Genomic DNA, 26,767 nt, shown 5'->3' with positions numbered 1-26,767 from the left:
TTGGTTTGAGGCCAAGCCACCACCACAGGGCAGTAAGTAAGCCGTTTACTTGGAGGAGGTGTACTTGGTGACGGCCTTAGTGCCCTCAGAGACGGCGTGCTTGGCCAGTTCTCCGGGCAACAGGAGCCTTACAGCCGTCTGGATCTCCCGACTGGTAATGGTGGAACGCTTGTTGTAGTGGGCCAGGCGAGAAGCCTCGGCGGCGATGCGCTCGAAGATGTCGTTCACGAACGAGTTCATGATCGACATGGCTTTGGAAGAGATACCAGTGTCGGGGTGGACCTGCTTCAGCACTTTGTAGATGTAGATGCTGTAGCTCTCCTTCCTCCTGCGCTTCTTTTTCTTATCGCCCTTGGCAATGGGCCTTCTGGGCCTTTCCGGCCTTCTTGGCAGCCTTTCCAGATGCCTTGGGTGGCATGATGATGATGCTCGTGCTGGCTGGCGTTGCGATACAATAATGAACTTTTGCGCGAGTCGAGCTTTCCTTTTATATCCCGCTCGCGACTCAGCTCAGAGCGGGTCGCGTGGCGGAGCGCGCTGATTGGTCAGTGGCGGACTCCCTTGATCCTGAGCGGGGTATATAACACGAAGCTCGATCTGCGGGCCGGCATAAAACACCACAAACCCACAACAGCAGCAGCAATGTCAGGACGCGGCAAGGGAGGCAAAGTGAAGGGCAAGTCAAAGTCTCGCTCCAGCAGGGCCGGACTTCAGTTCCCCGTGGGCAGAATTCACCGTCTGCTGCGTAAAGGCAACTACGCCGAACGCGTCGGTGCTGGCGCTCCTGTCTACCTGCAGCCGTCATGGAATACCTCGCTGCCGAAGTTCTGGAGCTCGCCGGTAACGCCGCACGTGACAACAAGAAGACCCGTATCATCCCACGTCACTTGCAGTTGGCCATCCGCAAACGACGAAGAACTCAACAAACTTCTGTCTGGCGTAACCATTGCACAGGGAGGTGTTCTTCCAACATTCAGGCAGTTCTTTTGCCAAAGAAGACAGAGAAGAAGTAAGCACTTCTGCCACCCACCACGACAAATACCATAACCAGGCTCCATCCGGAGCCACACACACTTTAATAGAGAGATTCAAGTAGACAATCAACTTTCAAACATTAATAATAACATTTATATTGATTTCATTTGAATGTGTACATAACAAACAACAAACAAAACAAAATTATAGGGGATATTCAGCATCACTTGGAATATTAACCAATCATATAAATCCAATATATATTTTATATTTTACTTTAAGCGAGGAATTCATATTCTATCAATTTTTAATCATACAAATGAACAAAAGCAATTCTTCACTAGACGTAATGAATGAATAAATGATCAAGGTTTTAATGTGTTTCATGAATAAATATATAATATATATATATATATATATATATATATATATATATATATATATATATATATATATATATATATATATATATATATATATATAATATAATATATTATAATACTTGTGACCAGAATATGTTTGAGCAGCAGCGATCGTGCCATTGGCCGAAGTGCAACAATTCAAATAATTTAAAGGGCCTGCTCGGGTATATAAGAGAGGCTGGAGACTGGGGCCGGTGGTGGGTGATGGGTGATGAGTGATGGTGTGGTGTGGTGTGGTGTTGTTAAGAGTTGATTTACGGCCAGCCAGCCAGCTGCAGCCAAGGCAGGGCAGGGCAAGGCAAGGCAAGGCAGGCAAGGCAAGGCAAGGCAAGGCAAGGCAATAACAGGACAGGACAGGCAAGGCAAGGCAAGGCAGGCAAGGCAAGCAGGCGGGCGGGCGGGCGGCGGGCGGGCGGGCGGGCAGCCAGCCAGCCAGCCAGCCAGCCAGCCAGCCAGCCAGCCAGCCAGGCAGGCAGGCAGGCAGGCAGGCAGGCAGGCAGGCAGGCAGGCAGGCAGGCAGGCAGGCAGGCAGGCAGCCAGCCAGCAGTCAGCCAGCCAGCCAGCCAGCCAGCCAGCCAGCCAGCCAGCCAGCCAGGCAGGCAGGCAGCCAGCCAGCCAGCCACTCCCACTTTGTATTTATATGCATTCAATTTATATTCAAACATTATATATGTTAAGGGCCTAGTTTTAGTGTTTATTTTAAAAATGACAAACATCGAGTCGTTTTACCAGTCCTTTAGCGTTAACGGTGATGCATTTTAAAACTGAACAGAAATCACCTTTTCTGGATATATCAATATCGAATCCGCTTATGTGCCTACAATTCAATCATTCAAAAAATACATAATTTACATCATGCCTTTTCATAGAACAGACAATAAGATTTGAGACAATAAGAACTTTAGTTTTATAACTAAAGTTGCACAATTATACCAACTCTATGGTGCTGGGTGGTAAGGTGTGTGGCTGGTGTTTTGGAAGTCGCGAGTTCAAACGACCCAATGGGAGTACTTTTTTTTTTTTTTATGCCATACAATCTTCCTAGTACTATTATGTAGGTGTGTGTGTGTGTGTTTTATTCATTCTTTGGTTTTATAGATGACATACATATTGACTCCTTTTACCGGTCCTTAATTAGGCTCTGGGGAAGCAATGGTGGTGGTGGTGGTGCATTTAAAACTAAACCAAAAATCACCAGTTCTGGACGCGTCAAATATCATATCCGCTTAATGTGTCTACAACCTAATTACTTAAAACTACACTATTTAATTCATTCATATCATGTGCATATGGGTCATTATGCTCATACAACCGACATAACAATTTATTTTCATTATTAGAATCATACATTTCATCAGTAATACAGATACAAAGAGATTTTCTTTCTGAGAAGACCGTTAGTATTGGCTGGCTGGCAGCAGGCAGGCATTTGAGGGTTATTATTTCGCCTGTTGATTGGGGGGAGGGTTGATGTGTTAGGGGGTTTCGGTTAGGTGTGGTGGTGGTGATTGGTGGTGATTGGTGGTGGTGGTGATTGGTGGTGAGTAGTGGTGGTGGTGGTGGTGGGTGGTGGTGGTAGTGGTGGTAGTAGGTGGGAGGGGGGGGGGGGGGGGGGAAGGGGAATGATGGTCTGTGGATTCCTTCTCCGTACCCCCTTACATATAAGCAAAAACATGCCTTCCTGTGGGTATAGAAACATTAACACAAATTATATCAGTAACTGATATTGTAGCCTTTTAAACAGAAAAGATTTGTACATACAAATACTTTTAAATTATCATTTATTTGTGGAAATGGCATTTACGTCATTAAATTGATACCTCAGCATCAAGTGTCCTGCAGTGGTCCAGTGGTAAAGTGTATATAAGTGATGCGTATTCTTGGAGTTGCGAGTTCAAACCCGGATTAAGCTATATATATATATATATATATATATATATATATATAATATATATATATATAGTATATATATATATATATATATATATATATATATATATATATATATATATATTTTGTTTTGTTTTGGTTGTTTGTTTTTGTATAAAGCCTCACACACTATATTAAGCGAGTTTGTTTTAAACATGACATACATATTAATTCATTTTACCAGGCCTTATTCCACACAACTCCGTGAATTTCCCGTGGAGCCAGCCAGCCAGCCAAGCCAGCCATTCAAACAAAAACAAACGAAACAAAACAAAACAAAACAAAAAACATTATTGCCAACAGCATTTGGTGTTCCCAGGCGGTCACCCATCCAAGTACTAACCAAACCCAACGTTGCTTAACTTCCTGATCGGACGAGAGAAGCGGTGTTCTCAACGTGGTATGGCCGTTGGCATGAGACTGCCTACACATTGTGGCTAATAACCAACTCTTTTTAGTCATCACGGCAGGATACGGACCTTCTTGTGGTGTCCTTAATGGTAATTGTATCCTAACATATTTTTGTCTCCTTGGCATGGATATTTAACATCGTTATTCAGTCTTGGGTTTATGTTCTTTCGCCATTTACAGACATTTTACATCTACCTACTTCCTCAGCCTACCCTGCCAATGTTCTAATGAATTTGTGGATTTTCTTTTGTAATACATACATGTGTGTGCTCATCTGCTCTTCAGTTTTTATGACATTTGTCTCATCTGTCCTGCTTTATGAGTACTTTTACAAAGAACATGAACAAATGCTTCTATTTTAGAGAAGATATGGGATCCAGGTTTCGGAGCCGTAAAACCAACCGTCGTGATTGGTGGACGAGTTGCCAGGTTGCAGCTTCTGTACCGTGCCGGCACATAAATAGGTTCGGCTCAAGCGGCGGCAGCATCATTCCCCCGTGACTGTCTGAGCGTCTCTCATCACCTTGGTTATCTCATCATCATCATGGTAGAAGCAAAGCCTACCAAGAAGGCTGCGGCTGCTGCTGCTGTGGTGGCCACCACCAGGAAACCTCGCGTCCAGGTTGCTCACCCGAAAACTAGTCAAATGGTTCTAGCCGCGGTCGCAGCACTCAAAGACCGTAAGGGCTCGTCTCTACAAGCAATCAAGAAGTACGTTGTTGCCAACAACAAAGTCGAGGCTGCCAAGATCGCCATTTACATCCGAAGATTTCTCAAGAAAGCAGTGGCTGACGGCATTCTTGTTCAGACCAAGGGAAGTGGAGCTAGTGGATCATTCAAGCTGCCGTAGCAGAGAAGAGGGCCGTTCTAACTCCAAGAAAGCCACCACAACCAAGAAACCATCTACAGCAGCAAAGAAGGCCGTGGTAACTCCCAAGAAAGCCGCCACAAGCAACAAACCACCTACAGCCTTGAAAAAGAAGCAGCAGCAGCAGCAGCTTGTTGTTGGGAACAAAAGCCCAAAATAAAGAGAGCTTCAAAATCTCCCAAACCACCCAGGCAAAGAAAGCTGTCAAGAAAACAACAAAGGCAAAATAAACGACGACATGCAAGCAGCATGAATACACATGACAATAAACATCCAGGCCTCCCCCCTCAGTGGAGGGGCCTCATATGATTCCAAAAAGAGTTTAGTTTTGTAGACAAATAAATCATTACTTTTGGGGTAGATTTACTCTGTATATTATATATATATATATATATATATATATATATATATATATATATATATATATATATATATATACACATATACATGGGTGAGGTGATATGGTACCAAAGTTTTGGGTGAGGTGATTGACATTTACACAAGATAAAACACGAACCAATGGGAATAAAACATAAGAATGGAAGTAACTGCAGAAGGCCTATTGGCCCATAACACAAGCACTTCCTCTTGATGCTTCTATATTGGTTCGGAGTCTTGAAGCTATAATATATATATATATATATATATATATATATATATATATATATATATATATATATATATATATATATATATATATATATATATATATATATATATATATATATATATTATATGCACACAAAACTAAATAGTCTTGTTAGACAAATTGCCCCTATTAGAGGCAAGTTGACTAACAAGCCGAATGACTGCAATTGTTTTGAATTTGAGTTAAATCTAACATAGAAATGTAATCAAACCTAACCTAACCTATGCTAACCCAAGCTAAGCTAACCTAACCTAACCTAAGCTAACCCAAGCTAAGCTAAGCTAACCTAACCTAACCTAAGCTAAGCTAACCTAACCTAACCTAACCCAGCAATTCATGATCTTAATATAATACTGTTAATTGGATAAACCAATTTGGAAAGAAATGTTCGAAAATAACAAAATTAACTGTGCTTGTTAGGAAAATTGGGCCTTGCATACTTGTCCCAATAGTGTGGTTCTCGCTTTTAGGTACGACATAAACGTATACCTAAGTTGAGAGAGAAAAAGATTCGCACTCAAACATGCATATCGATTGCCAGTCCTGAATTCTGGGTAGATATTCGTGTCCTCCCTTTTCATTTACCATCATTTGGATACTATCAAAACAGCTCTGAGAAGGATAAAATGAATAAAACGGGTAGCTCACTCATGTAAAAAGGAAGAGTTGGGAAAGATCTCTCTCTCTCTCTCTCTCCCTCACCCCCCCCCCCCCCACCACCACCAATGATCCTGCTCTGCTAGTATATAACGGAACAAACCTTCCCCCCCCCCCCCACCCCTCCCTCCCCAATCAGAGTCCCTTTAAGCATGCGAGGATAAAAAATAGATTTCATAAGACCCAATGTGCTAGCTGATATCAAAACAATTTATGTTATCGTCTATTAAGCCCTTCAGTAAAAAAGTATAGGGACCTAATTAGGTCCCGTTTTGAGGTGGTGGTGGGTGGAATCGATGGATTAGCCAAGCTCTTATCCGCCGAATCCGTAGAGGGTACGACCCTGGCGCTTCAGAGCGTACACCACGTCCATGGCAGTGACGGTCTTCCTCTTGGCGTGTTCCGTGTAGGTTACAGCATCACGGATGACGTTCTCGAGGAACACCTTCAGGACGCCACGGGTCTCTTCGTAGATGAGACCCGAAATACGCTTCACGCCGCCACGACGAGCTAAGCGACGAATAGCGGGCTTGGTGATGCCCTGGATGTTGTCACGTAGCACCTTACGATGACGCTTGGCGCCACCCTTTCCGAGTCCCTTGCCTCCCTTGCCGCGTCCAGTCATGGTGTTGAAGTTGTGTGAATAATAAAATTTCGGCACGATTTCCCCAGACTATATCCCGTCAAGCGGACGTACTTGTAGCATGGCAACTCCTAACTCCTGCCTGTCCTTACTTTATGCTTGTACTCGAGCAGAAACACGGCTTTCTCACAACGCTTTCAAAACTGCAGTTGCCTACTCGTCTGTTTCACGTCTCTGTGAAATGACTTTTGCACAAATCCAAAAAATAGAGCAAAATCAGCGATAATAGTGTTTGAGGTGAGCTGCCTGTTGGCTGCAGCCAGAGGAAGGAGGGGAGGGGCAACGGGGTGACGTAGGCGAGTCGAGCAGCCAATGGCGCTCGAGCAAGCGCCTCGAGACGGCGTATATAAGCAAAAATTTTTCGGCGCCGGCCATCACAAACCACAGTTGTTCACCATGGCTCGCACCAAGCAGACTGCTCGCAAGTCCACGGGAGGCAAGGCTCCTCGTAAGCAGCTGGCCACCAAGGCAGCACGCAAGTCTGCTCCTGCCACAGGGGGCGTGAAGAAGCCTCACCGTTACAGGCCCGGAACGGTCGCCCTGCGTGAGATCCGTCGTTACCAGAAGAGCACAGAGTTGCTCATCAGGAAACTTCCCTTCCAGCGTCTGGTGCGCGAGATTGCCCAGGACTTCAAGACCGATCTTCGCTTCCAGTCGTCTGCCGTCATGGCTTTACAGGAGGCATCCGAGGCTTACCTGGTCGGTCTCTTCGAGGACACTAACCTCTGTGCCATCCACGCCAAGCGTGTCACCATCATGCCAAAGGACATTCAGCTTGCTCGCCGTATCCGTGGAGAGCGTGCATAAGCTAAAACGACCACCCTAGTATACACCAAACTCGGCCCTTCTCAGGGCCAAAATATCCTTCTAAGGAGATTTCAGACATTCCTAGCATCAGTCATATGAATTAACCTTCATCTATACATATAATAAATAAATAAATACAATAATTTAGGTGTCATACATACACTGTACACGTGATATCAATAAATCAAGTCATTTGTAGTACAACCTGTCCTCTTACAAACAAAACGCCGTCGCTTTTCATTCTTATGCACTGCCAAGGATCCTCCCCCCCCCCCCCCCTCCAAAAAAAAAAAAAAAAAAATTGTCATACTGTACTAGAAATAAAAGCAGCTTGTATAAGTGACATACTGTCCTGTCCTGTTTTATTCTGTTTTTGGTCCTCTGGCTTAATCTGTTAAGTTAGGAGATGACATTTTAAATTAACCGTTTTCTTGACATTTTCAAACCTTAAGAGGGTGGCCTGCATAGTAATCCTAATGTGGAACATAACAATGAATCTCTAATCTCTAGAAAAAAGATACCGAGTGTTTATATGTGTGTTGAGAGAGAGAGAGAGAGAGAGAGAGAGACATGCAGAGACAGAGACAGAGACAGAGACAGAGACAGACAGACAGACAGACAGACAGACAGACAGACAGACAGACAGACAGACAGACAGACAGACAGACAGACAGAGACTGAGAGAGAGAAACACACACAGACAGTTTCATAAATATTCTCATTTTATAGCTATTTGCTTTCAGTGACAGAGGTTTTTGTTATAATAGTATTGGTGTCTAACACTCACAATCTCTTTAGAAATTAAAGTGTGGCTCCAATGGAGCCGAGTTTGTTGGTTTGAGGCCAAGCCACCACCACAGGGCAGTAAGTAAGCCGTTTACTTGGAGGAGGTGTACTTGGTGACGGCCTTAGTGCCCTCAGAGACGGCGTGCTTGGCCAGTTCTCCGGGCAACAGGAGCCTTACAGCCGTCTGGATCTCCCGACTGGTAATGGTGGAACGCTTGTTGTAGTGGGCCAGGCGAGAAGCCTCGGCGGCGATGCGCTCGAAGATGTCGTTCACGAACGAGTTCATGATCGACATGGCTTTGGAAGAGATACCAGTGTCGGGGTGGACCTGCTTCAGCACTTTGTAGATGTAGATGCTGTAGCTCTCCTTCCTCCTGCGCTTCTTTTTCTTATCGCCCTTGGCAATGGCCTTCTGGGCCTTTCCGGCCTTCTTGGCAGCCTTTCCAGATGCCTTGGGTGGCATGATGATGATGCTCGTGCTGGCTGGCGTTGCGATACAATAATGAACTTTTGCGCGAGTCGAGCTTTCCTTTTATATCCCGCTCGCGACTCAGCTCAGAGCGGGTCGCGTGGCGGAGCGCGCTGATTGGTCAGTGGCGGACTCCCTTGATCCTGAGCGGGGTATATAACACGAAGCTCGATCTGCGGGCCGGCATAAAGATAAAGATAAGATAAGGCATAAAACCTCGCCAGCCAGCAGCCGCCGTGAGCAGACGTGCTCCCAGGAGCTCCCGCCACCTACAGGAGAAACTGAGCGTTGGCTCCGCCCACCTCACTCAGGATTGGTGCGCCAGCGAGCCAATCACAGCCGGCCGGCCGCGTAGCAGCCAGCCACACTCCACTGTCCAGTCGACTACAAGCTCTCTCGGCGTCAAGACACGCCGGGGCACCTGTACTGTGTCTCAACCTAGCTCTACTGACGCTTACAGCAGTATGATGTCCTAATAAAATAACTACCCATCCTCATCCTTCATCCCACACCCCCTCCCCCCCCCATTCCCCACCCTCTCCTCCCCATTCTCTCCCTGCCTGTACCAAGACACACCACACACACACTCACACAATACACAATGCATAACCTACTAATCATAGAATTAAGGAGTGAATAAGGCTGTCTTTCTAAACTGTTTCTACCTCTTGTATTTCGCCATTCCAAACGATCATTCCCGAGCGGTAGCCAAAACCGGGTTCTTGAAATTCTTGCGGAAGGTTTGATCGGGCATCTAACAGCCTTGTAGCAGGCTTAGGCTATCGATAGGTTCAATTACCACCTTGTCTAGTAGCTCTAGTTGCCTAGCAACTAGAAGTTAGAGGCCTCGGCCTAACTAACACCCACCATCCACTTAGTCTACCTGGACACTTCACAGCACCCACCATAGTATAGATTAGATTAGGCTGCCTGGCCCACCAAGCTATGGCGACCAAAGTCAGATTCACAGACGAATCTGGCCGGGGTCGTACCCCAGCCCAACTACTTGAGGTGATCTACGAGGTCACCCAGATTACCTACAAAAATGTGTACAAAATAACGAATGGAGCCATCTTGTTGGTACCCAATGCAAACCTCCCAGACCTCCTTTCGTCAGACACCATGAACAAACTAAGGGAGAAGAATATCACTGTCTACCCCCCTGCCGAATTCCAAGCCCAGCGCACCATCTTTGTACATAGGATCCATGACATCATCATGGATCCACTCAAATGATGAAATAATTGCAGAAATAGAGAGGAAAAACAGGGATGTCAAAATACTTCAGGCCCACAGATTCACAACCCAACGCAACAACCAAGTACTGAAACTTACTCTGGCTTCACCGGAGCAAGCAACGCAAGTCTGCACACAAGGCCTTTCTGCATTTGGCATCATGGCTGAACCTGACAAAATCAACCCACAGAGGTTTTACAAGCTCAAGCAATGCTTCAAATGCTTTCAGTATGACCACTATTCCAATGCATGTAACAATGGAACCCCCAAGTGCAGCAGGTGCACAGGGGAACACAGCTACAGGGAATGCACAAACCCTACACCCAAATGTGCTCTATGCAATGGTCCACACATTGCAATCTCGCATCTTTGTCCTCGCAGGCAAGAGGCAATCAAGCAATTGCATGAAACGGAGACAGCAGCCCGCCAACAGGCAGCTATTACCATCCCTGCCCCTCCTCCACCAGTAAATGCCTGGGGCATCCCTAACCAACAACAGGCCCAGTCGGTGGCCCAAGGGGGACACCAAAGCACCCAGCACCCCCATAACCCCACGGTTATTACCAGAAGCAAACCCAGAATCAAACACAACAGGCCCCAACACCTAACTCTCTTGCAACAAACCCCGATCCCAAGCCCAGCTTAGGGGCCGAACTCCTAACATTTGCTCAAATCCAATTTCCAGACAACCCAGTGAAGCTCCTAGGTTTCTGGAACTCACTTAGGAAAGACAATGGCCTACCCCCTGTCCATATGTCCGAGGACTCGCTTGCCTACTTGACTCCTAGCATCACAACAACCGCCGGCCAGGCCCAAGCACAACCCAACAACCCCAACCCTAGTACTCCTCGCCCCCATGGCCTCTACCAACGCCCAGGAGACTCCAAACTCCCTGAACAACCCCGGCCCCTCCACCCCGACATTCTGGGAAACACCTATGTCCACCCTTCCTGAAACACTCCCACATCAGATCCTCCTCCAAGCTATCACAAACTCCCTTGCCATACGGAACCCCATCCCGGGCACTAGGAAATTTCGCTTCAAACATCGCAGCCCCACAACAATATATTCCACACAACGCTGTACCAAGAGGCCTAGGACCAACACTTACAGCCGAACCCCATCCCCTGTGGACGGAGCAAGGGCAAGCAACCCCCACAACTCTTCACCAGAGAGCGACTCTAGCACCACGGATGTCGACATCATGAACAGCAGTGACACCGAAGACCCCTCAATGGCACAGCAACGTATGGGAAACCCCAACCCCAACCAATCCCCGACCGGAACCAGGAACAAGATACCTGGCTCAACAGCTTTACCCCCCTCCTCCACAAACAGAAGCGACCAAACCGAATGTAATAACATTGGCACTACAGCCAAACAAACACTTCCGTCTCATAGTCAATAATGGGGATCACAATCCTTCAGGTGAACATCAGACATTACTTCAACAACAGATACCTTCTCACTCTGGAGGTAGCCAGACTTAACCCAGATGTTGTCTTACTCAATGAAACAGCGGCCAGACAAGACCAGCACATCTCCATCTGGGGATATTCCACCAGGGAAGTCAACAGGGGTAGGTACAGTGGGGTGGCAATACTAATAAGAAGAGGGCTCTCCTACCGCCCCATCCTCATAGAAGACGACAACTTTCTTGCAATAGAACTCACCACTTCACACGGCCCCCTCATTGTCTGCACCGCATATCTACCACCTAGACTGGCCTACCTCCCCTCCATCCCTCTGAACAAGCTGCTCGACAGGAACCTCCCCACTATCATCGCAGGAGACCTGAATGCCCACCATCAGGCCTTATTCAACGCCCTGACAGGCCAGACCTCAAGGGCAGGCAGCTCTTCAATCTAATGCAAAACCGGGACCTCTCCTTCCAAGGCCCCCACTTTAAGACGTTCTTTGCGGGCAACCATAGGGGCACCCCTGACATAGTGCTGACCAACAGAGATTGTGACCTGTTCCACTGCAGAGTAACCCCAGGCAAGAACGTGGGGTCGGATCACATCCCTGTGGTCACATCCCTCCAAGGCAACCCCCTTCAGATATGTGGCACCATCCAGGCCCAGATTGGAAACCATACGTGCCCGTGACTATGACACCTTCCTTGCTGGCGACCCCATCCTTGAGTTCGACAACCTCCCAACCCAAACAATCGACCAAGCAGTAAACACCATCCACAACCGGATCCAGCTTGCAACCGAGGCCACTTGTGAAATATCCACCACTAGGACTTACCACCAATATAAGCCGACCCGAGAAATCAGAGGCAAAATGAATGTGTACCAGCGAGCCTGCCAAAGCCACTACCAAACAGGCCAGCCACCAGCGTTGACCCTACAAACACTCAGAAGGGAAACCATAGACCTTACGCTGACCCACAAGAGCCACATTTGGAGAACCCTAGTGAGACAGGCCAACCAGTACAAAAGGGAGCCGGGAACTTTCTGGCGCAAGATCAGACAGCTCCTGGGATCGGTTAACCCCAGCCTCACCCACCTTGTACACACATTCCTTGACGAAGATGAAGAGGAGCAACAAGAAAAAATAGAAGACCCGCAGGATCAGGCTGACCTCATGGGCGCAGTTTGGAAAAAGACACTCACAGCTTCAAACAGCAGAGCCTTCAACAACACTCACTTTGAACGTGTCAACCAATGGACAACAGAAAATGCCGCCTCCCTTAACAGCACCCCTCTGATTGACCTGACAACCCTAGAAGACGACCACCCTTTAACAAGACCCATAACTATGCTAGAGATGAGAGGAGTCATCAAAAACACCAGAGATAAGGCCCCAGGACCATCAGGGATCAAAGCGCTGCAGATCAAACTTCTACCAGGCAATCTTATGCAATCCATACTCAACCTATTCAACGCTATGCTGGCATCGGGTCACATTCCTGTAGCATTCAAGTCAGCCAAGATGATATTCATTCCCAAACCCAAGAAAGACCCCCACCAACCTGGCAACTACCGACCAATCTCACTCTTAGACTCAATAGGCAAGTGCTTTGAAAAAATCATGTCAAACCGCCTTAACTACTACATGGAGTACAACAACCTCTTCACAGAAAAGCAGTTTGGCTTTCGAGCACATAGATCAACCCAGCACGCAATTAACATCATCTACGACGCCTTAAGCTCAATTCGCAAGCAAAAACAGGTAGCCTTGATTGCGACGAGGGACGTACACAAGGCCTTCGACAGCCTGTGGCACGATGGTCTGGTGTACAAATTAGCAGACTTACCAGCGCAAAACTGGACCCTCCTCAGGCTGATCAGTAATTTCCTTAAGAATAGGCAAGTTACCCCCAGCTTCAAGGCAAACGAGGCCGCAGCCTTCACCCCAACAGCTGGAGTCCCCCAAGGATCATGCTTGAGCCCGGTTCTCTTCAACATCTTTGTAAATGACCTGCCCCAACCAGAGTATAGGGACACCATTATCGTGCAATTTGCGGACGACGTAACACACGTAATAACATCTAACCCTAGCAGCCAAGCGGCCAAACATGCAACTGCAACCCGTAAGGCAAACGTAGAACTAGCAAGGACTGCTAACTGGGAAAGGAAATGGAGGATCACCACTAACCCAGAAAAGATTCAATTAAGCACTGTCGGCTGTATGGCCTTCTCAATTGAAAATGAGGGGGGAATAAGAATCAGGGGTGAACCCATAGCCATCTCAAACTCCAACACAGTGCTCGGTTACAACTTCAACAGGCTACTCAACTCCTCCCAGTACGTATCCCAGAAGACAGCGATGGCCCGGGGCTCACTGGCGAGGCTCTTCCGTTTCAACCAAGCCCCATCCCACATCAAGCTCCACCTGTACAGAATGATCATAAGGCCTAGCTTGGAATACCCATACGTTCCCCTGAACCTCACCAACAAATCCAACATGTTGAAGATTCAACGAGTACAAAACAAAGCACTTCGCTTTGCAGAGGGCCTGACTCTGAGGGACAGGGTGAGAACCGACCTGATCCATGAGACGCTCAACATGAAGCCAATGAACATTAGGCTCAGCTACCTGGCCAGAAGACAGCTGTACCGTATGAAGAACATGTATGTCCCAGACCCAGAAGATCCCTTCGTAGCAGAAAACACCACCAGCGACTACGAGATCCACGAACCACCACACAGAACCAGAAGAATCACTCTCCAACAAAAAGTGATCAGACATATCCATGATGAGGCCTTCCCAAGCCCTCAGATACTAAGCGGTCTGCCAGACGATCCAGATGAGTGGCCCATCCCGGACCCAATCTACACCAAATGAAGAATAAAGAAAGAAAGAAAAAAAAAATAATAATAAATAATAAAAAAAAAAAAAAAAAATAATAAATAAATAAATAAATAAATAAATAAAAAAAAAAAAAAAAAAAAAAAAAAAAAAAAAAAAAAAAAAAAAATATATATATAAATAAAACACCTACAAAAAAATATAAAACCAAAAAACCATTTGTCGTGGCGTCAGAAGTGTAACTACCCTGATGTTTCTAAGATTAGCCTCCTTCAGCCAACTCCATCGGCTCTAGTGCTTTAGGACACCAACAAGGTCACAAACACTAGCCCCCCCAGCCAATGTACTGACAACCCAACATAACACACACGCAAACAAACAACACATACAAAAATGTCAACCCATGGTGGACAGGCCACCGAACTTTCAAACCTCCTCTCTCTCTACACCCGCATCCTCTTCCTGAATTTCATCTCCCCATCCCTCTACCTCCCCCATCCTTTCCATTCCCTATGGACATCAAAGCAAAGCCGGCATAAAACACCACAAACCCACAACAGCAGCAGCAATGTCAGGACGCGGCAAGGGAGGCAAAGTGAAGGGCAAGTCAAAGTCTCGCTCCAGCAGGGCCGGACTTCAGTTCCCCGTGGGCAGAATTCACCGTCTGCTGCGTAAAGGCAACTACGCCGAACGCGTCGGTGCTGGCGCTCCTGTCTACCTGGCAGCCGTCATGGAATACCTCGCTGCCGAAGTTCTGGAGCTCGCCGGTAACGCCGCACGTGACAACAAGAAGACCCGTATCATCCCACGTCACTTGCAGTTGGCCATCCGCAACGACGAAGAACTCAACAAACTTCTGTCTGGCGTAACCATTGCACAGGGAGGTGTTCTTCCAAACATTCAGGCAGTTCTTTTGCCAAAGAAGACAGAGAAGAAGTAAGCACTTCTGCCACCCACCACGACAAATACCATAACCAGGCTCCATCCGGAGCCACACACACTTTAATAGAGAGATTCAAGTAGACAATCAACTTTCAAACATTAATAATAACATTTATATTGATTTCATTTGGAATGTGTACATAACAAACAAACAAACAAAACAAAATTATAGGGGATATTCAGCATCACTTGGAATATTAACCAATCATATAAATCCAATATATATTTTATATTTTACTTTAAGCGAGGAATTCATATTCTATCAATTTTTAATCATACAAATGAACAAAAGCAATTCTTCACTAGACGTAATGAATGAATAAATGATCAAGGTTTTAATGTGTTTCATGAATAAATATATATATATATATATATATATATATATATATATATATATATATATATATATATATATATATATATATATATATAATATAATATAATATAATATATTATAATACTTGTGAACCAGAATATGTTTGAGCAGCAGCGATCGTGCCATTGGCCGAAGTGCAACAATTCAAATAATTTAAAGGGCCTGCTCGGGTATATAAGAGAGGCTGGGAGACTGGGGCCGGTGGTGGGTGATGGGTGATGAGTGATGGTGTGGTGTGGTGTGGTGTTGTTAAGAGTTGATTTACGGCCAGCCAGCCAGCTGCAGCCAAGGCAGGGCAGGGCAAGGCAAGGCAAGGCAAGGCAAGGCAAGGCAAGGCAAGGCAATAACAGGACAGGACAGGCAAGGCAAGGCAAGGCAAGGCAAGGCAAGCAGGCGGGCGGGCGGGCGGGCGGGCGGGCGGGCGGGCAGCCAGCCAGCCAGCCAGCCAGCCAGCCAGCCAGCCAGCCAGGCAGGCAGGCAGGCAGGCAGGCAGGCAGGCAGGCAGGCAGGCAGGCAGGCAGGCAGGCAGCCAGCCAGCCAGTCAGCCAGCCAGCCAGCCAGCCAGCCAGCCAGCCAGCCAGCCAGCCAGCCAGGCAGGCAGGCAGCCAGCCAGCCAGCCACTCCCACTTTGTATTTATATGCATTCAATTTATATTCAAACATTATATATGTTAAGGGCCTAGTTTTAGTGTTTATTTTAAAAATGACAAACATCGAGTCGTTTTACCAGTCCTTTAGCGTTAACGGTGATGCATTTTAAAACTGAACAGAAATCACCTTTTCTGGATATATCAAATATCGAATCCGCTTAATGTGCCTACAATTCAATCATTCAAAAAATACATAATTTACATCATGCCTTTTCATAGAACAGACAATAAGATTTGAGACAATAAGAACTTTAGTTTTATAACTAAAGTTGCACAATTATACCAACTCTATGGTGGCTGGGTGGTAAGGTGTGTGGCTGGTGTTTTGGAAGTCGCGAGTTCAAACGACCCAATGGGAGTACTTTTTTTTTTTTTTATGCCATACAATCTTCCTAGTACTATTATGTAGGTGTGTGTGTGTGTGTTTTTATTCATTCTTTGGTTTTATAGATGACATACATATTGACTCCTTTTACCGGTCCTTAATTAGGCTCTGGGGAAGCAATGGTGGTGGTGGTGGTGCATTTAAAACTAAACCAAAAATCACCAGTTCTGGACGCGTCAAATATCATATCCGCTTAATGTGTCTACAACCTAATTACTTAAAACTACACTATTTAATTCATTCATATCATGTGCATATTGGTCATTATGCTCATACAACCGACATAACAATTTATTTTCATTATTAGAATCATACATTTCATCAAGTAATACAGATACAAAGAGATTTTCTTTCTGAGAAGACCGTTAGTATTGGCTGGCTGGCAGGCAGGCAGGCATTTGAGGGTTATTATTTCGCCTGTTGATTGGGGGGAGGGTTGATGTGTTAGGGGGTTTTCGGTTAGGTGTGGTGGTGGTGATTGGTGGTGATTGGTGGTGGTGGTGGTGATTGGTGGTGATTGGTGGTGAGTAGTGGTGGTGGTGGTGGTGGTGGTGGTAGTAGGTGGGAGGGGGGGGGGGGGGGGGGGGGAAGGGGAATGATGGTCTGTGGATTCCTTCTCCGTACCCCTTACATATAAGCAAAAACATGCCTTCCTGTGGGTATAGAAACATTAACACAAATTATATCAGTAACTGATATTGTAGCCTTTTAAACAGAAAAGATTTGTACATACAAATACTTTTAAATTATCATTTATTTGTGGAAATGGCATTTACGTCATTAAATTGATACCTCAGCATCAAGTGTCCTGCAGTGGTCCAGTGGTAAAGTGTATATAAGTGATGCGTATTCTTGGAGTTGCGAGTTCAAACCCGGATTAAGCTATATATATATATATATATATATATATATATATATATATATATATATATATATATATATATATATATATATATATATATATATATATATACAACATGTTTTGTTTTGGTTGTTTGTTTTTGTATAAAGCCTCACACACTATATTAAGCGAGTTTGTTTTAAACATGACATACATATTAATTCATTTTACCAGGCCTTATTCCACACAACTCCGTGAATTTCCCGTGGAGCCAGCCAGCCAGCCAGCCAGCCATTCAAACAAAAACAAACGAAACAAAACAAAACAAAACAAAAAACATTATTGCCAACAGCATTTGGTGTTCCCAGGCGGTCACCCATCCAAGTACTAACCAAACCCAACGTTGCTTAACTTCGCTGATCGGACGAGAAGCGGTGTTCTCAACGTGGTATGGCCGTTGGCATGAGACTGCCTACACATTGTGGCTAATAACCAACTCTTTTTAGTCATCACGGCAGGATACGGACCTTCTTGTGGTGTCTTAATGGTAATTGTATCCTAACATATTTTTGTCTCCTTGGCATGGATATTTAACATCGTTTATTCAGTCTTGGGTTTATGTTCTTTCGCCATTTACAGACATTTTACATCTACCTACTTCCTCAGCCTACCCTGCCAATTTCTAATGAATTTGTGGATTTTCTTTTGTAATACATACATGTGTGTGCTCATCTGCTCTTCAGTTTTTATGATATTTGTCTCATCTGTCCTGCTTTATGATACTTTTACAAAGAACATGAACAAATGCTTCTATTTTAGAGAAGATATGGGATCCAGGTTTCGGAGCCGTAAAACCAACCGTCGTGATTGGTGGACGAGTTGCCAGGTTGCAGCTTCTGTACCGTGCCGGCACATAAATAGGTTCGGCTCAAGCGGCGGCAGCATCATTCCCCCGTGACTGTCTGAGCGTCTCTCATCACCTTGGTTGGTTCATCATCATCATCATGGTAGAAGCAAAGCCTACCAAGAAGGCTGCGGCTGCTGCTGCTGTGGTGGCCACCACCAGGAAACCTCGCGTCCAGGTTGCTCACCCGAAAACTAGTCAAATGGTTCTAGCCGCGGTCGCAGCACTCAAAGACCGTAAGGGCTCGTCTCTACAAGCAATCAAGAAGTACGTTGTTGCCAACAACAAAGTCGAGGCTGCCAAGATCGCCATTTACATCCGAAGATTTCTCAAGAAAGCAGTGGCTGACGGCATTCTTGTTCAGACCAAGGGAAGTGGAGCTAGTGGATCATTCAAGCTGGCCGTAGCAGAGAAGAGGGCCGTTCTAACTCCCAAGAAAGCTACCACAACCAAGAAACCATCTACAGCAGCAAAGAAGGCCGTGGTAACTCCCAAGAAAGCCGCCACAAGCAACAAACCACCTACAGCCTTGAAAAAGAAGCAGCAGCAGCAGCAGCAGCTTGTTGTTGGGAACAAAAAGCCCAAAATAAAGAGAGCTTCAAAATCTCCCAAACCACCCAAGGCAAAGAAAGCTGTCAAGAAAACAACAAAGGCAAAATAAACGACGACATGCAAGCAGCATGAATACACATGACAATAAACATCCAGGCCTCCCCCCTCAGTGGAGGGGCCTCATATGATTCCAAAAAGAGTTTAGTTTTGTAGACAAATAAATCATTACTTTTGGGGTAGATTTACTCTGTATATTATATATATATATATATATATATATATATATATATATATATATATATATATATATATATATATATATATATATATATATATATATATATATATATATATATATATATATATATATACACACATATATGGGTGAGGTGATATGGTACCAAAGTTTTGGGTGAGGTGATTGACATTTACACAAGATAAAACACGAACCAATGGGAATAAAAACATAAGAATGGAAGTAACTGCAGAAGGCCTATTGGCCCATAACACAAGCACTTCCTCTTGATGCTTCAATATTGGTTCGGAGTCTTGAAGCTATAATATATATATATATATATATATATATATATATATATATATATATATATATATATATATATATATATATATATATATATATATATATATATATATATGCACACAAAACTAAATAGTCTTGTTAGACAAATTGCCCCTATTAGAGGCAAGTTGACTAACAAGCCGAATGACTGCAATTGTTTTGAATTTGAGTTAAATCTAACATAGAAATGTAATCAAACCTAACCTAACCTATGCTAACCCAAGCTAAGCTAACCTAACCTAAGCTAAGCTAACCTAACCTAACCTAACCCAGCAATTCATGATCTTAATATAATACTGTTAATTGGATAAACCAATTTGGAAAGAAATGTTCGAAAATAACAAAATTAACTGTGCTTGTTAGGAAAATTGGGCCTTGCATACTTGTCCCAATAGTGTGGTTCTCGCTTTTAGGTACGACATAAACGTATACCTAAGTTGAGAGAGAAAAAGATTCGCACTCAAACATGCATATCGATTGCCAGTCCTGAATTCTGGGTAGATATTCGTGTCCTCCCTTTTCATTTACCATCATTTGGATACTATCAAAACAGCTCTGAGAAGGATAAAATGAATAAAACGGGTAGCTCACTCATGTAAAAAGGAAGAGTTGGGAAAGATCTCTCTCTCTCTCTCTCTCTCCCTCACCCCCCCCCCCCCCCCACCACCAATGGATCCTGCTCTGCTAGTATATAACGGAACAAACCTTCCCCCCCCCCCCCCACCCCTCCCTCCCCAATCAGAGTCCCTTTAAGCATGCGAGGATAAAAAATAGATTTCATAAGACCCAATGTGCTAGCTGATATCAAAACAATTTATGTTATCGTCTATTAAGCCCTTCAGTAAAAAAGTATAGGGACCTAATTAGGTCCCGTTTTGAGGTGGTGGTGGGTGGAATCGATGGATTAGCCAAGCTCTTATCCGCCGAATCCGTAGAGGGTACGACCCTGGCGCTTCAGAGCGTACACCACGTCCATGGCAAGTGACGGTCTTCCTCTTGGCGTGTTCCGTGTAGGTTACAGCATCACGGATGACGTTCTCGAGGAACACCTTCAGGACGCCACGGGTCTCTTCGTAGATGAGACCCGAAATACGCTTCACGCCGCCACGACGAGCTAAGCGACGAATAGCGGGCTTGGTGATGCCCTGGATGTTGTCACGTAGCACCTTACGATGACGCTTGGCGCCACCCTTTCCGAGTCCCTTGCCTCCCTTGCCGCGTCCAGTCATGGTGTTGAAGTTGTGTGAATAATAAAATTTCGGCACGATTTCCCCAGACTATATCCCGTCAAGCGGACGTACTTGTAGCATGGCAACTCCTAACTCCTGCCTGTCCTTACTTTATGCTTGTACTCGAGCAGAAACACGGCTTTCTCACAACGCTTTCAAAACTGCAGTTGCCTACTCGTCTGTTTCACGTCTCTGTGAAATGACTTTTGCACAAATCCAAAAAATAGAGCAAAATCAGCGATAATAGTGTTTGAGGTGAGCTGCCTGTTGGCTGCAGCCAGAGGAAGGAGGGGAGGGGCAACGGGGTGACGTAGGCGAGTCGAGCAGCCAATGGCGCTCGAGCAAGCGCCTCGAGACGGCGTATATAAGCAAAAATTTTTCGGCGCCGGCCATCACAAACCACAGTTGTTCACCATGGCTCGCACCAAGCAGACTGCTCGCAAGTCCACGGGAGGCAAGGCTCCTCGTAAGCAGCTGGCCACCAAGGCAGCACGCAAGTCTGCTCCTGCCACAGGGGGCGTGAAGAAGCCTCACCGTTACAGGCCCGGAACGGTCGCCCTGCGTGAGATCCGTCGTTACCAGAAGAGCACAGAGTTGCTCATCAGGAAACTTCCCTTCCAGCGTCTGGTGCGCGAGATTGCCCAGGACTTCAAGACCGATCTTCGCTTCCAGTCGTCTGCCGTCATGGCTTTACAGGAGGCATCCGAGGCTTACCTGGTCGGTCTCTTCGAGGACACTAACCTCTGTGCCATCCACGCCAAGCGTGTCACCATCATGCCAAAGGACATTCAGCTTGCTCGCCGTATCCGTGGAGAGCGTGCATAAGCTAAAACGACCACCCTAGTATACACCAAACTCGGCCCTTCTCAGGGCCAAAATATCCTTCTAAGGAGATTTCAGACATTCCTAGCATCAGTCATATGAATTTACCTTCATCTATACATATAATAAATAAATAAATACAATAATTTAGGTGTCATACATACACTGTACACGTGATATCAATAAATCAAGTCATTTGTAGTACAACCTGTCCTCTTACAAACAAAACGCCGTCGCTTTTCATTCTTATGCACTGCCAAGGATCCTCCTCCCCCCCCCCCCCCCCTCCAAAAAAAAAAAAAAAAAAAAAATTGTCATACTGTACTAGAAATAAAAGCAGCTTGTATAAGTGACATACTGTCCTGTCCTGTTTTATTCTGTTTTTGGTCCTCTGGCTTAATCTGTTAAGTTAGGAGATGACATTTTAAATTAACCGTTTTCTTGACATTTTCAAACCTTAAGAGGGTGGCCTGCATAGTAATCCTAATGTGGAACATAACAATGAATCTCTAATCTCTAGAAAAAAGATACCGAGTGTTTATATGTGTGTTGAGAGAGAGAGAGAGAGAGAGAGAGAGAGACATGCAGAGACAGAGACAGAGACAGAGACAGAGACAGACAGACAGACAGACAGACAGACAGACAGACAGACAGACAGACAGACAGACAGACAGACAGACAGACAGAGACTGAGAGAGAGAAACACACACAGACAGTTTCATAAATATTCTCATTTTATAGCTATTTGCTTTCAGTGACAGAGGTTTTTGTTATAATAGTATTGGTGTCTAACACTCACAATCTCTTTAGAAATTAAAGTGTGGCTCCAATGGAGCCGAGTTTGTTGGTTTGAGGCCAAGCCACCACCACAGGGCAGTAAGTAAGCCGTTTACTTGGAGGAGGTGTACTTGGTGACGGCCTTAGTGCCCTCAGAGACGGCGTGCTTGGCCAGTTCTCCGGGCAACAGGAGCCTTACAGCCGTCTGGATCTCCCGACTGGTAATGGTGGAACGCTTGTTGTAGTGGGCCAGGCGAGAAGCCTCGGCGGCGATGCGCTCGAAGATGTCGTTCACGAACGAGTTCATGATCGACATGGCTTTGGAAGAGATACCAGTGTCGGGGTGGACCTGCTTCAGCACTTTGTAGATGTAGATGCTGTAGCTCTCCTTCCTCCTGCGCTTCTTTTTCTTATCGCCCTTGGCAATGGCCTTCTGGGCCTTTCCGGCCTTCTTGGCAGCCTTTCCAGATGCCTTGGGTGGCATGATGATGATGCTCGTGCTGGCTGGCGTTGCGATACAATAATGAACTTTTGCGCGAGTCGAGCTTTCCTTTTATATCCCGCTCGCGACTCAGCTCAGAGCGGGTCGCGTGGCGGAGCGCGCTGATTGGTCAGTGGCGGACTCCCTTGATCCTGAGCGGGGTATATAACACGAAGCTCGATCTGCGGGCCGGCATAAAACACCACAAACCCACAACAGCAGCAGCAATGTCAGGACGCGGCAAGGGAGGCAAAGTGAAGGGCAAGTCAAAGTCTCGCTCCAGCAGGGCCGGACTTCAGTTCCCCGTGGGCAGAATTCACCGTCTGCTGCGTAAAGGCAACTACGCCGAACGCGTCGGTGCTGGCGCTCCTGTCTACCTGGCAGCCGTCATGGAATACCTCGCTGCCGAAGTTCTGGAGCTCGCCGGTAACGCCGCACGTGACAACAAGAAGACCCGTATCATCCCACGTCACTTGCAGTTGGCCATCCGCAACGACGAAGAACTCAACAAACTTCTGTCTGGCGTAACCATTGCACAGGGAGGTGTTCTTCCAAACATTCAGGCAGTTCTTTTGCCAAAGAAGACAGAGAAGAAGTAAGCACTTCTGCCACCCACCACGACAAATACCATAACCAGGCTCCATCCGGAGCCACACACACTTTAATAGAGAGATTCAAGTAGACAATCAACTTTCAAACATTAATAATAACATTTATATTGATTTCATTGGAATGTGTACATAACAAACAAACAAACAAAACAAAATTATAGGGGATATTCAGCATCACTTGGAATATTAACCAATCATATAAATCCAATATATATTTTATATTTTACTTTAAGCGAGGAATTCATATTCTATCAATTTTTAATCATACAAATGAACAAAAGCAATTCTTCACTAGACGTAATGAATGAATAAATGATCAAGGTTTTAATGTGTTTCATGAATAAATATATATATATATATATATATATATATATATATATATATATATATATATATATATATATATATATATATATATATATATATATAATATAATATAATATAATATATTATAATACTTGTGAACCAGAATATGTTTGAGCAGCAGCGATCGTGCCATTGGCCGAAGTGCAACAATTCAAATAATTTAAAGGGCCTGCTCGGGTATATAAGAGAGGCTGGGAGACTGGGGCCGGTGGTGGGTGATGGGTGATGAGTGATGGTGTGGTGTGGTGTGGTGTTGTTAAGAGTTGATTTACGGCCAGCCAGCCAGCTGCAGCCAAGGCAGGGCAGGGCAAGGCAAGGCAAGGCAAGGCAAGGCAAGGCAAGGCAAGGCAAGGCAATAACAGGACAGGACAGGCAAGGCAAGGCAAGGCAAGGCAAGGCAAGCAGGCGGGCGGGCGGGCGGGCGGGCGGGCGGGCGGGCAGCCAGCCAGCCAGCCAGCCAGCCAGCCAGCCAGCCAGGCAGGCAGGCAGGCAGGCAGGCAGGCAGGCAGGCAGGCAGGCAGGCAGGCAGGCAGGCAGGCAGGCAGGCAGCCAGCCAGCCAGTCAGCCAGCCAGCCAGCCAGCCAGCCAGCCAGCCAGCCAGCCAGCCAGCCAGGCAGGCAGGCAGCCAGCCAGCCAGCCACTCCCACTTTGTATTTATATGCATTCAATTTATATTCAAACATTATATATGTTAAGGGCCTAGTTTTAGTGTTTATTTTAAAAATGACAAACATCGAGTCGTTTTACCAGTCCTTTAGCGTTAACGGTGATGCATTTTAAAACTGAACAGAAATCACCTTTTCTGGATATATCAAATATCGAATCCGCTTAATGTGCCTACAATTCAATCATTCAAAAAATACATAATTTACATCATGCCTTTTCATAGAACAGACAATAAGATTTGAGACAATAAGAACTTTAGTTTTATAACTAAAGTTGCACAATTATACCAACTCTATGGTGGCTGGGTGGTAAGGTGTGTGGCTGGTGTTTTGGAAGTCGCGAGTTCAAACGACCCAATGGGAGTACTTTTTTTTTTTTTATGCCATACAATCTTCCTAGTACTATTATGTAGGTGTGTGTGTGTGTGTTTTTATTCATTCTTTGGTTTTATAGATGACATACATATTGACTCCTTTTACCGGTCCTTAATTAGGCTCTGGGGAAGCAATGGTGGTGGTGGTGGTGCATTTAAAACTAAACCAAAAATCACCAGTTCTGGACGCGTCAAATATCATATCCGCTTAATGTGTCTACAACCTAATTACTTAAAACTACACTATTTAATTCATTCATATCATGTGCATATTGGTCATTATGCTCATACAACCGACATAACAATTTATTTTCATTATTAGAATCATACATTTCATCAAGTAATACAGATACAAAGAGATTTTCTTTCTGAGAAGACCGTTAGTATTGGCTGGCTGGCAGGCAGGCAGGCATTTGAGGGTTATTATTTCGCCTGTTGATTGGGGGGAGGGTTGATGTGTTAGGGGGTTTTCGGTTAGGTGTGGTGGTGGTGATTGGTGGTGATTGGTGGTGGTGGTGGTGATTGGTGGTGATTGGTGGTGAGTAGTGGTGGTGGTGGTGGTGGTGGTGGTAGTAGGTGGGAGGGGGGGGGGGGGGGGAAGGGGAATGATGGTCTGTGGATTCCTTCTCCGTACCCCTTACATATAAGCAAAAACATGCCTTCCTGTGGGTATAGAAACATTAACACAAATTATATCAGTAACTGATATTGTAGCCTTTTAAACAGAAAAGATTTGTACATATAAATACTTTTAAATTATCATTTATTTGTGGAAATGGCATTTACGTCATTAAATTGATACCTCGCATCAAGTGTCCTGCAGTGGTCCAGTGGTAAAGTGTATATAAGTGATGCGTATTCTTGGAGTTGCGAGTTCAAACCCGGATTAAGCTATATATATATATATATATATATATATATATATAATATACTATATATATATAATAATATATATATATATATAATATATATATATATATACAACATGTTTTGTTTTGGTTGTTTGTTTTTGTATAAAGCCTCACACACTATATTAAGCGAGTTTGTTTTAAACATGACATACATATTAATTCATTTTACCAGGCCTTATTCCACACAACTCCGTGAATTTCCCGTGGAGCCAGCCAGCCCAGCCATTCAAACAAAAACAAACGAAACAAAACAAAACAAAACAAAAAACATTATTGCCACAGCATTTGGTGTTCCCAGGCGGTCACCATCCACGTACTAACCAACCCAACGTTGCTTAACTTCGCTGATCGGACGAGAAGCGTGTTCTCAACGTGGTATGGCCGTTGGCATGAGACTGCTACACATTGTGGCTAATAACCAACTCTTTTTTAGTCATTCACGGCCGGATACGGACCTTCTTGTGGTGTCTTAATGGTAATTGTATCCTAACATATTTTTGTCTCCTTGGCATGGATATTTAACATCGTTTATTCAGTCTTGGGTTTATGTTCTTTCGCCATTTACAGACATTTTACATCTACCTACTTCCTCAGCCTACCCTGCCAATTCTAATGAATTTGTGGATTTTCTTTTGTAATACATACATGTGTGTGCTCATTGCTCTTCAGTTTTTATGATATTTGTTCTCATCTGTCCTGCTTTATGATACTTTTACAAAGAACATGAACAAATGCTTCTATTTTAGAGAAGATATGGGATCCAGGTTTTCGGAGCCGTAAAACCAACCGTCGTGATTGGTGGACGAGTTGCCAGGTTGCAGCTTCTGTACCGTGCCGGCACATAATAGGTTCGGCTCAAGCGGCGGCAGCATCATTCCCCCGTGACTGTCTGAGCGTCTCTCATCACCTTGGTTATCTCATCATCATCATGGTAGAAGCAAAGCCTACCAAGAAGGCTGCGGCTGCTGCTGCTGCTGTGGTGGCCACCACCAGGAAACCTCGCGTCCAGGTTGCTCACCCGAAAACTAGTCAAATGGTTCTAGCCGCGGTCGCAGCACTCAAAGACCGTAAGGGCTCGTCTCTACAAGCAATCAAGAAGTACGTTGTTGCCAACAACAAAGTCGAGGCTGCCAAGATCGCCATTTACATCCGAAGATTTCTCAAGAAAGCAGTGGCTGACGGCATTCTT

At 45.2% G+C, this 26,767-nt stretch overlaps 1 non-coding gene and 2 pseudogenes across 1 annotated transcript; all 3 read right to left on the bottom strand.

The window, feature by feature from the left end:
* Positions 1-3,620: 3,620 nt before the first annotated feature.
* On the bottom strand, positions 3,621-3,740 carry LOC138362401 (5S ribosomal RNA; annotated as a pseudogene).
* Positions 3,741-17,649: 13,909 nt separating this feature from the next.
* Positions 17,650-17,768, bottom strand: LOC138362400 (5S ribosomal RNA). Its single transcript, XR_011227631.1, has one exon. It is a non-coding gene; the product is annotated as a 5S ribosomal RNA (ribosomal RNA).
* Positions 17,769-25,852: 8,084 nt separating this feature from the next.
* Positions 25,853-25,967, bottom strand: LOC138362402 (5S ribosomal RNA; annotated as a pseudogene).
* Between the last annotated feature and the right edge of the window lie 800 nt (positions 25,968-26,767).

Source organism: Procambarus clarkii, unplaced genomic scaffold (genome assembly GCF_040958095.1).
Source record: "Procambarus clarkii isolate CNS0578487 unplaced genomic scaffold, FALCON_Pclarkii_2.0 HiC_scaffold_1762, whole genome shotgun sequence".
NCBI classification, from domain to species: Eukaryota; Metazoa; Arthropoda; class Malacostraca; order Decapoda; family Cambaridae; genus Procambarus; species Procambarus clarkii.
This window is presented reverse-complemented; position numbering and strand designations above follow the sequence as displayed.